General features: G+C 38.9%; 1 protein-coding gene across 6 annotated transcripts in view; it reads left to right on the forward strand.

The window, feature by feature from the left end:
- SNRK (SNF related kinase) overlaps positions 1-12,967 on the forward strand; it is a 55,299-nt gene that overhangs the window by 26,950 nt on the left and 15,382 nt on the right. The window lies entirely within an intron of this gene.

Genomic DNA, 12,967 nt, shown 5'->3' on the forward strand with positions numbered 1-12,967 from the left:
AAATTGGAGGTAAGGTTATAGACAGGCCTGCTTCCCAAAGGAACATCATGTTATTGTGGGTACAGTGTTCTTTTTATTTTTTAAAGTCAAAATAGACTTAATTTGTCGGTATTTGATTTGTTTGATAGGATTTTTTTCGAAACAATTTTATGTTAGTAGCAGAGTTTGTATATATTAACTTTTCACTGACATTTGGAGGTCCTTGTTATAGTTTAAAACAGACTTAACATGAATTGGGAACTCCAGTAGATGGCAGGGAAGCCCCCAGATGGTGTGATCCCTGTGTTCCAGGGTGCGATTCTCAGTTTTATACTCAGTAGTAATTAGTCTCTAGAGGACTGACACTGTTTTACCAAATTGTTAAGAGACTAATGTATATGAATACAGGTTGATTGATATATGAAATATTGTCAGTTCATTATAAGCTTATATTCTTGCATCAGAGTAGCTGTATTTTCCTAACTTTGCCTTTTTTTTTCAGATTTTTAAAAAGATGTTATACCTAAGATCTTCTTTTAGTTATAGTGTAATAGAAGTTGATTGAATTTTTTTTTTTTTTTTTTTTTTTTGTCTTTTTAGGGCCATACCCAGGGCACTTGGAGGTTCCTAGGTTAGGGGTCCAATCAGAGCTATAGCTGCAGGCCTACACCACAGCCACAGCAACGCTAGATCCGAGCCGTGTCTGTGACCTACACCACAGCTCACAGCAACCCTGGATCCTTAACCCACTGAGCGAGGGCAGGGATCCAACTTTCGTCCTCATGAATACTAGTCAAATTCATTTCTGCTGAGCCCTGATGGGAACTCCCAAGTTGACTGGATTGGACCTTTTTCAGCAACATTTGTGATCTTTTTTTTTTTTTTTTTTTTTTTTTTGTCTTTTGTCTTTTTAGGGCCACACCCATGGTATATGGAGGTTCCTGGGCTGGGGTCAAATCGGAGCTATAGCTCCTGGCCTACACCACAGCCACAGCAATGCCACAGCCATAGCCATGCTAGATCTGAGCCACGTTTGCGACCTACACCACAGCTCAGGGCAACGCCAGATCCTTAACCCACTGAGCGAGGCCAGGGATTGAACCTGCGTCGTCATGGTTCCTAGTCAGGTTCATTTCTGCTGAGCTGTGATGGGAACTCCCATTTGTGATCTGTTGACACCCTGGAGGTCACATAATTCTTGTTTGGATTTCTGCCTCAGCTCTAAAAAGGGCTCTTTCCAGTCTGGAACTTTAGTTAATCTATTCCTGTTACTTCCAAGGCTTTTAAAAACATGATTTCTGCAAATTATTTGTTTCTAGTTGCTGCAACAGGACCCTCAGTCTGCCACAACCCATTGTATTTCCCCTGGAAGCAGAAGAGTCCCCATGGTTTTAGTTTAGTCCTGATTTTTTTTTCCCATCAATCATCAGTTTGTGGGTGGGATACAGTGCTATCTGTCCTAAGGACAGTTGTATTATCAAGTTGTCAGTAAACAGATTGATAAAAACTTCTTGGATTTACCATCTAGTGTCAGTATTAAAATGAATTCACTGATCAGTAGAGGCAAGACTAGGTAGAGAATTTGTGTTCCCTGACTTTCTAACCTTTGGCCCTTCTAGCTGCTGTCAGGGGAATAAAGGGAGCAGCTTTTCATGTGGTTAGGAGGCTTTCTGCAGTTTTTGTGTTACTTTATGTAGGATAAATGAACTTCAGAATCCTTAGCTAACAGTGTCTCTTATCCGTGAGAGATCTTGCTATTGATTATTAATTTTTTTTACATTAGTTCTTGACTTGTTTCAAGCACAGTAGAGCGCCAGGAAGCAAGCAAATAAAGTATCCTGGGATGCTGAAATGGACTGCCCTAAGCCCCTGTACAAAGCTCTTGTATTTTGTAGTTATCATCCAGGGTCTCACTCAGATCCTTATTTAGTTAATTTTACATAAAACTCTAGTAAGTTCAATAAATTATTTTTGTAGTCTTTAGCTGATAGGTAGGTCACACAGGGACTCACTCCCTAGAGGCTGGCACACTGATAGCAACAAAAGAAGAGGAAGAATCATGAAGTCATAATTGAAAACTTTAAGAATATGATACGGCCCTTTGTTTGCTACCTGGCGTCCAGGTTTTTAGCAGGGCTTATGGATACTTTTGGGTAGGGTGAGATATATGCTTGCTATGGAAGCATCTCTAAAAGAGGATCCTAGCTGGAACTATTTCTTATAAACCAGTGGTGGTTACTTTCTCTCTAAGTGAATGAACAGAGATGAACTGTGGCAAGGCCCAGGACATAAAGGGCAGGGGTGAATCTCTCCTGGAAATTCATTACCAGCCTCTATGGTCTCATTTTGATTATATTTCAGCACCTGGCACAGTGCTTGGCAAAGTGGTGCTGTATACTTGTTGAATACATGTATTACTGTCCGCTTTACTGTGGCTCTATAGTGTATGGTCTGATGTTCAAGGGCACCCAGGTATCTTAGTGTGATTTTTTTTTTTCAAGTTTTAAAAAATATTATTAGCATGGTTCTTTACCTATCAAGTGATGTAGAAAAAACAATGGGCCCTAATAATTTTAAATTCCTCTATTATCAGAAGTCATGAGAGAAAGAATTACTGAATAAATGATATTAGAATAATTAAATATTCCAGGAATAAGAAATGATAAATTCCCTACCTATGTCATATGTTATAACAAATTCCAGGTGAATTCAGTATTTGTATATGAAGAATTAAACCCCACCCCTGAAAGTTGAATATTCACAAGATCTTGGTCTATCTATTAAACAGCAATCATAAGGAAAAGATGATAGATTTGATTTCATTTTGTGGGTATGATGCACGTATGTTAAACACAAAATTGTAATGGAAACACTGGGGAAATAATTTATGATATAGATGATTACTTTTCTTATTCTAGAAAGAGCTCTTACAAATCAGTGAGAAAACTCCCCTAAAGTTGGTGAATTCTAGCGTGTGTAAATTATACCTTATGAAAATTGGGGGAAAATTATCAGGGCAGTGCAAATAAAACAAATCTTTTATATCTTTACCTATCTAATAGGCTCATGTATAAAATTGAGGAATTAATGCATATGTATGTGTATAGGGGGGAGCTTTCCCCAGGCTGCTAATAGAATCTTACTGTCATTACACATGTATTTCATACTCTGAAAAAGTAAATGTCAACTTTTAAAAACAGGAAATGTGTGGTTATATTTGAGAGAACTTTCTAGCTAAAGTTTTAATCTGAAGGAATCTCAAAGTTGTAATCCTGTGTGGAGCCAACCAGGTTGTAGGTTTATTGTAATCCCCAGAAAGATATTAACACATTGATTTTTCTTTTAATGTAGGAAAGTAAATTGGTGGGTTTTTTTTTGTTTTTTTTTGTCTTTTTTAGGGCCGCACCTGCCGCATATGGAGGTTCCCAGGCTAGGGGTTGAATGGGAGCTGTAGTCGCTGTCCTGCACCAGAGCCACAGCAATGCCAGATCTGAACTGCATCTTCGACCTACACCACAGCTCACGGCATTGCTTAACCCACTGAGCAAGCCCAGGGACTGAACCAGCAACCTCTTGAATACTAGTCAGTTTCGTTTCTGCCAAGCCATGGCAGGAACTCCCAAATATACTGTTTCAAAGTTTATTTCTCTTTGTCCTCAAATGAGAATGTTAAAAAGTCTTTTAACAAGTTCAACAGTCTGGGATAATGCTGTGTCTTGTTAAAGGACACACCTTATTTTGATTTTGTAGCTCCCTGCCCAGAAAGCTGTGTTTGTTGCATTTTGAAAGAGAACCTGCAAGAGTCAGCATATGCAGGTGATTGTTATTAACTGGTATTTTAAAGGTTTATATATTTGTCTTAGGTTAGCACACCACAGTCTTATGCAAAAGAATCAGTGTTTTTAAAATCAGTTTTGAAAACATCAGAGTACACCATTAGCTATTACACTAAAGCATCAAGTTAGTGCAGACTTCACATTTATCTCTAGTCTGCATAATTGGTATTGTTTGCTTAGATAATTGAATTGGTCATTTTTATGTTTCGTACTGAATCTAAACATTGCAGCTTTCTAGATCTGAGCCTAACCTGTGAAATTGCTTTATATTTTTCATAATCATGTAAAATTGCATCTTAAAATGAAATCAAAGCCCCTGAGTGTCCATGATGAGGCAGGGCTCCAGTACACCCCCTCTTTGAAAAATATCCACATTGAAATTTGTAGCAGAGGAATGTACTCTCGTGCATGTTGCTGGCCAACATCCTGATGGCCCTTGTTTCCACATTTAAAAAGTATTTCTGATATATTAACGTTTTAGATTTTGTAACTAATGTTATAATAAAATTGGACAAAAATTAGAAATTTTTCCCATAAGCTTGTAAAAAAAAAGTATTTAGATTTCACAAGACACTTTTTTAAAGGATGTAATTTTGGAAAGGTATGAGTTCGTAGCTGATTCTTGCTTCACCAAGACATATATTTATTTATTTATTTTGTCTTTTTAAGGCTGCACCCATGGCATATGGAGGTTCCCAGGCTAGGGGTCATATCGGGACTGTAGCTGCCGACCTACGTCACAGCCACGGCAACACCAGATCCGAGCTGCATCTGTGAACTACACTGCAGCCCATGGCAATGCCTGATTTTTAACCCACTGAACGATGCCAGGGATTGAACCTGCGTCTTCATGGCGGCTAGTCGGATTCATTTCCACTCAGCCACAACAGGAACTCCCAAGGTATTTAGATACTTGGAGGGATTTTTCTGAGGGTGGCAATTCCTAGGAAGTCAGAGCATCCAGACTGACTTTGTCTGGGAATGTACTGAGGTGGGTGATTTTGGTGGCTCTGGCTTCAGGGTCACCTTTCCCTTTAGAACCCTCAGGTTTGTCTAGAAGCAAGAACATAGAACTAGAGGGTTGTGGCCAGCAGCACTATCCTGATGCCTTCCCAGGCATTAGGGGACCCCAATCCTCTCCCTAGGCACTGTAGAAATAAGTTACCACCAGGAAAAAGGTCACCCAGGGAGTCTGTGGACCTATAACCCTGCCCCCCCCCCCTTTTTTTGATCACACTGTGTAATACTGTCAGGGATGCTTATAAACATCAGTGAGTTTAATATTTGAGTTTTCTTAATCCTTGAAGGAAGTTGTTTGTACTAAAAATTAAGTATTTCCTACTATAGCTATTAATGCTAAGTAGGGTGAGATTGGTCTATGCAGACATTAAGGGGATCTTGCAGAATGAAGGACCTCAGACCACAGGTTGAGAATCACTGGCCCACTGAATACAGACCATGTCTAGACCCCCCCCCCCCTTTAAAATTAAAGTGTAGTTGATTTACAGAATTGTGCCAATTTCTGCTGTACAGCAAAGCGACTTAGTTATATACACACACACATTCTTTTGTTCTTTTCCATCATGGTCTATCCCAGGAGATTGGGTATAGTTTCCTATGCTATACAGTAGGACTTTATTGTTTATCCTTTCTAAATATAATAGTTTGCATCTACTAACCCCAAACTCCCAGTCTATCCCTCTCCCTCTCCATTCCCCCGTGGCCGTCCTCACCAGTGTCAGGTGGTACGTCATTGTAGTTTTGATTTGCAGTTAGTGATACTCAGCATTTTTTCATGTGCCCACTGGCCATCTATACATCTTCCTTGGAGAAAAGTCAATTTAGGTCTTTTGCCCATTTTTTGATTGGGTTGGTTTTTTTGTTTTTGCTGAGTTGAATGAGTTTTTTGGTATTTTGGAGATTAAGTCCTTATTGGTTGCATCATTTGCAACTATTTTCTCCCATTCAGTAGATTGCCTTTTTTTTTTTTTTTTTAAATGTTTTCCTTTGCTGTGCAAAAGCTTGTAACTTTGATTAGGTCCCATTTGTTTATTTTTGTTATTACTATTGCCTTGGGAGACTGACCTAAGAAAACATTGGTACAATTTATGTCAAAAAATGTTTTGTGTCTTCTAGTAGTTCTATGGTGTCATGTAAAGAAATGTCTTTAAGCCATGTTTAAGTCTTTTTGAGTTTATTTTTGAAACAGTTAATTTCTAATTCAAGTAATAAACGAATGTTCTTGTGAGATAATTCAAACAACGCAGAAGTATATTTGATAAGAAGCATGAAATCCCTTTTGCTTTTTCCTGCTGGTCCTACTCCTACAATCTAGAATGATACATATAGTATTGTTTGCCCAGACACACTTTTAGAAAGAAACAGATAAGTAGTGGTGTCCACATTTTAGAGGAGAGAGAACTAAGACATGTAGAAGCCAGGTCACTTGGCCAAGAATATGTAGCTAGTTAAACGGCCCTGGTGGGGTTTGAACCTTGGTCTCTCTGATGCTTTAACCCAGGCATACTTTTTTCACTAGGCCATACTGAGAGAATTCTCACAGCTCTTAGGTTTTAGCCTGGCGTCTATAAAGTTCATTTCCTAACTGGTATCAGAATGACTTAGGAAGGAATGTTGAGCTGGAAGAGTGTCTACTGCTTGTCTGGTTTGGATGTGTGTGAACGTGTATAGTCCCACAGTGTGTGATTGATAACCTTTGGGTTCTTGAACTTTTCCCTGTTTTCTCTCCACTTGAAAAAACAAGTTTGCATAATGCCTTAAACAGCTGACACTGCAGCTTGTCCTTAATGACTCTCCCTCCCCTCACCCCACACACACTACTCTCAGCACTTCTTAGTCCCCTTTCCCTTTCAGCTTTTTATTTGAAGTACATGAAGTACACTCACTACCCATGTACCTTAAACCTCGACTTCTGCTGCTTTCTGCGGGGCTCTACCTGAACAGTATTTGCAGAAGTACTGCTTTGTCTTTAGTTTCAGGCTCACTCCGTTCAACACACTTCTGTCGAGCAGGCATTACCTGGGTGCAGGGGACATATTCTGCACTCTGGGAGCTCTGAGCAATGGAGGAAGACAAGAGAGCATCTGTAATTGCAGTGTATTATGGTGATGCTGAAACTACCAGGTAGCCCAGGTAGCCCAGGTCGCCAGGTTGGCAGGCGAGCATGGGGAGATCTCAGGGAGGGTGAAGCACACGTTGGAATTGATGGGATTTCCCTGACATGGAAGTCAGAGGACCACAAAGTGTAGAGTCTGGGATAGGTGGGTGGTGGTGCCAGTGACCAGGTTAGAACACAAATGAGGACAAATAGGTTTGGGTAAAAGATGATAAGCCTCTTTGGGGCAACATTTATTTCTGAAGTCCCCAAGGTGTATTTAGGTGCATTCAGGTCTGGGAAAGAAGTTTTTTGAAGTAGGTGCGAGATGATGATATTCATTCTCACTCTTTTTTATAAAGAGAAGAAATGATTCCTTGTTAAATAATAAAGGTTTGCTTCTAACTGGAGTGTTGATAAACCAGGAATAATAGAGCTATTCTAAAACATGGACTTGTCCAAATTCTTTACTCCTCTTCTGCCTCACTCTTACACTGTTCAGATTACCTGACAGTTTTCTACTTTCCCTATGGTTTCTAGTTATGTCCCTTAGATCCAACTAGTTATCTTGTTCAGAGCAGAAAAGAATCTTTAGTAACCAGAGCTCTAGCTGATTTTGAACATAGGTGAGTCGTTCGTACTGTGTGGGTAGGAATTCACATCAGTAGACCATAGAGGTTAGGTTTCTGAATATCATACAAGAAGCAAAGATCCATGGAGTTCCCATTGTGGCTCAGCAGAAACTCATCTGACTAGCCTCAATGAGAACACAGGTTCGATCCCTGGCCTCTATGCCTTGCTCAGTGGGTTAAGGATCCAGCATTGCCACGAACTGTGATGTAGTTTGCAGATGCGGCTCAGATCTGGCATTGCTGTGGCTGTGGCATAGGCCGGTGGCTACAGCTCCAATTAGACCCCTAGCCTGGGAACCTCCATGTGCAAAAAAAGAAACAAAGGTCCTAGGTTTCATTATAGACCCCCTGGAACCTGCACACTTCTACTACAGCAGTACTTGCTATTCTGAGAAAGCATTCCCTTTAACATTAGTATTGGGTCATATGTCAGTTGCTGTTGACCGTAGTTGGAACTGAAAAGTGATTGCATAAATTCTGCCACTTGTGAGTGGTATTGTAAAAGGTGCTGGTCCCAAATTCATCTGTAGCGGTTTTAGAACATTCTGTTCCTGTTGATTTCATGACTTATTGCTACACTGATAAAAGAAATCCAGAGGGAAAAATAGAAGTTTTTACCTAAAACCTTTCTTCTGGTTTCCCTATTTTTATTACTTTCTAATCCCTCGTCATTCTTTTGCTGTCTAGATAGTTCACTTCAGAAATGATTTTTCAGAAAACCTCTCAGTAGTCGTGACATTCCCCCTCCACACCCTCTTGCAGTTACTTTTCCTCAAATTAATCATTCTTTTATTCTATTTTGTTTTCATTTTTTTCTTTTGTTAGCTTGCCTAAATGAACTTTGTAATATCAACTCCACTTCCAACTCTAGAAATAGCATAATTCAGTTGATCATCATAATTATGATGAATTGACCTACTGAATGTCAGCAGATGAGACTTGGGCGCTCATTTTTGAGATCTTATTTTCAGCTAGCCTGAAAGCCAGTAAGGGGATCAGTAATTCCCATCCTTTGTACTAACAGAGACTTTATTATCTTTCCACCTCACCCACAGTTCTATGAGTTGAAAGTTTTTGTTTTAATCAAAGGAACTGTATTCTATGAAGTGATGTTTTCTTTTTCTATTATTAACCAAGGGTCTATAGCCAGGTCCAAAATAAAAACAAATGCTTCAGATAGTATCAATATTAGTATCATTTTTCAGATGGTTGATGTTTGTTAACCTGTGGACCTTTAATATGAATAAACAATTCCACTAGTATTTTTTAAAGTGAAAATAATGTAAAGTCCCCATTCCATGCTCTTTCTCTAACTTTCCCCACCCATCTTTACCTCTCCAGTTACAGACTTGGTGGATTCCCTTGTGGTCGTAGGATCTCAAGTTGAGGCTATGATCTTATACTTTGTGAGTTCGTAGTTTTAGTAGCAAGTTATTTTTTTTAACAGAAAAGATAATTTTAAATATCCACTAAATGAATTTTTATTAGGACAAGTACCACCTCCCTTCCTTTGAAGCAGTTCTTAGTCCTGTAATACCAGGTGTCTAGTCCTGGGAACCAAACCCCTGAGTTATCACCTTTTCCACGCTGAATTACTGAAAAGGCCTTCCCTGTTTCTTTCCCCCCATCTCCATTAGTTTTTCTTCTTTGTGTTGGCTTTGGGCCTTCTTAAGCTTACTTGTTTCTATTACCCATTGTCTGTTTCTCACAATGAATTAGTAGCCCTGTAACAGCAAGGGAGTGTCTCATTTATTTCTGTGTTCACTGTCCAGAATAGAGCACAGGTGAACAGGAGCAGGGCAGCAGCAGCAGCCTCCTTGGGAGGGCTTTCTGTATGCTGGGCTCTGTCTTGTTTATATGGTTTCTAGCCCTTCTATAATGCCCAGAACATCTTTAAGAGGAAGTACCTCACTGTTACTAACTTGATTAAAGGCACACACACCACTTTGTGTTCCTTTAGTGACTATTTTTATCTTTTTCCTTTGGCCCTTAGGATGAAAGGTTAATTCTTTTGGATGCAATGGTAAACGGGATTGCTTCCCTAATTTTGGGGGGTGGGGGGTTGTGCCTGGGCTATGGGATGGAAATCCTGTGAAATCAGATTGTTATGATCATTATACAACTACAGATGTGATAAATTCATTTGAGTAATAAAATAAATAAAAAGGATGAAAGGTTAATGATTCAAAGACAAGAAGTAGAGTAAGAAGGAAATACAAAGTATGGACAATAAGAAGATGGAATAAACGGGCCCTTGAATAATGTTGTCTCAGTAAGAGGGTCATTCACCCTTTCCAAAACTTTACTGCCTCAGTTCTTCTCCAGTTTAAATGCTTCAAATCATGTTATTTAGCTAGGTTTCTCAAAGTATAAGCATTTCCACGTTCAGAAATTATTTGAACCCTAACTGAAGTAAGTGGAAACATGTATATCTATTCCTTGTCATTTTTTTACTCTTCTAGTCATGCATCACTTCCTAACTAGCAGAGTGTGTTAGTTTGCTTGGGCAAATGATCTAACATTTTCAAATAATGGACTTCCTTGTTGCTGTTCTTTTGGTTTTTTTTTTTGTTTGCTTGTTCCGGGCTGCACCCACAGCATGTAGAAGTTCCTGGGCCAGGGATCGAACCTTTGCCACAGCAGCGACCTGAGCTACTGCAGTGACAGTGTGAGTACTTAATGTGCTGAGCCACACAAGAACTCCCTTTGTTGCTGTGGAGGTTAATACTTAACGGAAAAAGAAAGTTTCTCTAACCAAATAAGAATTTGGGGTCATTATTAGTTGATATTTATATTATTTGTTATGTTTTTAGATCATCAGTTTTGTATAATTGTGCTGTCAGATATTATCTCCACTTTAGCATAGAGAAAAAATAAAAACCCAAATTAGTTTACCCACAGTTAAATTATGAGATGGTGGAAGAAATAGTGTAACCAAGCTCATTTTATAGAAGTTATTGTTTTTTAGGATTTAAATGGAAAGATAGGAATATTCACATACATATGTATTAATGGTTAGAGTTGGTTATAGTAGTAGTATTGGACATTGTCAATATTTTAACAATAGGAGAAAGTTTTTATTTCAACTATCCTGATTTTTACATTTATGCATTTTTATAGTAAGCCATTTACCATACCCCCCTTCTTTGGAAAAGAGATAGCCAAGAATATATTATAAACAAAAACTTGAATTTCCCTGCTTGTGTAATGAACATGGGTGGGTTTACTTTACAGGTAATTTGTAGATTATGAGTATTTTGTAAAATGCAGGACACATGCATTAAAGAGAGAATAATTGTAATTGACGCTTTTTCATAGTGGTGGCCTGAGAATTGGAGCAGGTGACCAGAAGTAGCAGATTCATATTGTACAAAGAGGGTTTAAGTTAAATATCAACTATATAAATTTCCTTTAAAAAGCTAATAAGGTATATTCCTAGAATTGAGATTATAAATTATTCTCACTGAATATTTAAAAAAGCAGGTTCAGTTAGTTACCATTACTCAGATTATTTGACTTTGAATGTGGATGGCCTCTGTTCCAAGATGGAGATAAAGAAGAGTGGGTCAGTGAGTGGAGGGGAGTCCTGAGCCAGTTTGCTGTAATTCATTGCTAGGGTAATTCCTGCATCCAAGTAAAGCCAGGCGACCTCTTAGGGAAGCTGCAGAGTCAAGGGTTTGAACTGGGTGATTCTCAGGTCCCTTTAATTCTCATTTATGTAAATGGTTTAATTTTAGCAGATATTTCCATCTCCTTCACTAATTTCTTTTTTTTTTTTTTTTTGTCTTTTTTTTTTGTCTTTTTGTTGTTGTTGTTGTTGTTGCTATTTCTTGGGCCGCTCCCGCGGCATATGGAGGTTCCCAGGCTAGGGGTTGAATCGGAGCTGTAGCCACCAGCCTACGCCAGAGCCACAGCAACGCGGGATCCGAGCCGCGTCTGCAACCTACACCACAGCTCACGGCAACGCCGGATCGTTAACCCACTGAGCAAGGGCAGGGACCAAACCCGCAACCTCATGGTTCCTAGTCGGATTCGCTAACCACTGCGCCACGACGGGAACTCCCTCCTTCACTAATTTCTATTGGAGCATCCTTAGTAAAATTTATTGTTTGTATAAAAAATATCACTGTGTATAACTTAGGGGTTTCTGCCTTTCTTGCCATCTTTGTTTACTTTGGACCAAGTAAAAGATACATTATTAACAAGTTTTAGTTCTCATGAACCTATATAATTTTGGGTGTTGAAGCTTAAATGAAAACAACAGTTGAGTGTTTACAGATGTAGTGACAATGGCCATGAGGCCTTTTCCCATACTCTGTTTTGCTGGTCTAGAAAGCTTTTTAAAAATAAATACATGTTATTTTATTTATTTATTTAATATAATACGGAGTTCCTGGGCCAGGGATCAGATCCAAGCTGCAGTTGCAACCTGTGCTGCAGCTGTGGCAATGCTAGATCCTTTAACCCACTGTGCTGGGCTGGGGATCAAACCTGCATCCTGGCACTGTGGTGATACCGCCAATCCCATTGTGTCACAGCAGAAACTCCTAGAAAGCTTCTTGATGTCTTGTTATATGAATGTTCATATAATCATGGCTATACTTTAATTTCTGGAAAAAGGAATTACTTGTGTTGTCCTTTCTAAATGGAGTCATCCTTTTTTTTTTTTTTTTTTAAATCTAAGAAAAGCATCATTTTTCCATCTGAGTGATGGCTTTGTTCTTTATTTAGTGGCAAGAAGTAGGGGGTTATTTGTTATTACGGTATTTACCATAATGCTGGCGGTGAGAGGGTCCTTAGAAGTCAGCTAGCCCAACCTTAAAATCAGTACAGGAATGTCATATGCAGGAAATTAGGCAGGTGGTTACCCAGCCTTTGCTAGAATACCTACATCGATAGGAAACTTACTATCTTTTCCAGTGTTTTCATGGTTTTATTAAGTAACTTATGCTGTTTTTTAAGTCCAAGTGTGCCTCCTGGTTACTTAGACCTTCCGTCCTAGTTATTTCCTCTGAAGTAACGCATAACCAGTCTTTTTCCTCATTGACATCCCAGCCCAGGAGTATTGCTCTTCTCTCTGAGCTTTAATTTCTTATCTATGATGTGATCTGTTTATCTGACCAGGATTGAGGTTAAAGAACAACCTGGACAATTGTGACTTTAGGCAAAATTCTTCATATCTCAGAGTGTTAATATCTTAGTTTTCTCTCTAGTAGATAATGTAATGGGGAAAATAACAGTGTGTGTCTCTTGGTTTGGGAACCTTGTTGGGTACTTTCCAGTTGATGTTCTTGCCATTAACACATGAATTAATTTATTTCTTCATTGAACATTTATTGACCATTTGCTATGTGCCTGATACTTGCTTGGGTCTTAGGTGAATATAAAAACAGGGAACAAGACAT

Source organism: Sus scrofa, chromosome 13, assembly GCF_054392235.1.
Source record: "Sus scrofa isolate SSC_HxYL_T2T_F1_AM1 chromosome 13, Sscrofa_HxYL_maternal_Yorkshire_Landrace_v2.0, whole genome shotgun sequence".
Classification (NCBI taxonomy): Eukaryota; Metazoa; Chordata; class Mammalia; order Artiodactyla; family Suidae; genus Sus; species Sus scrofa.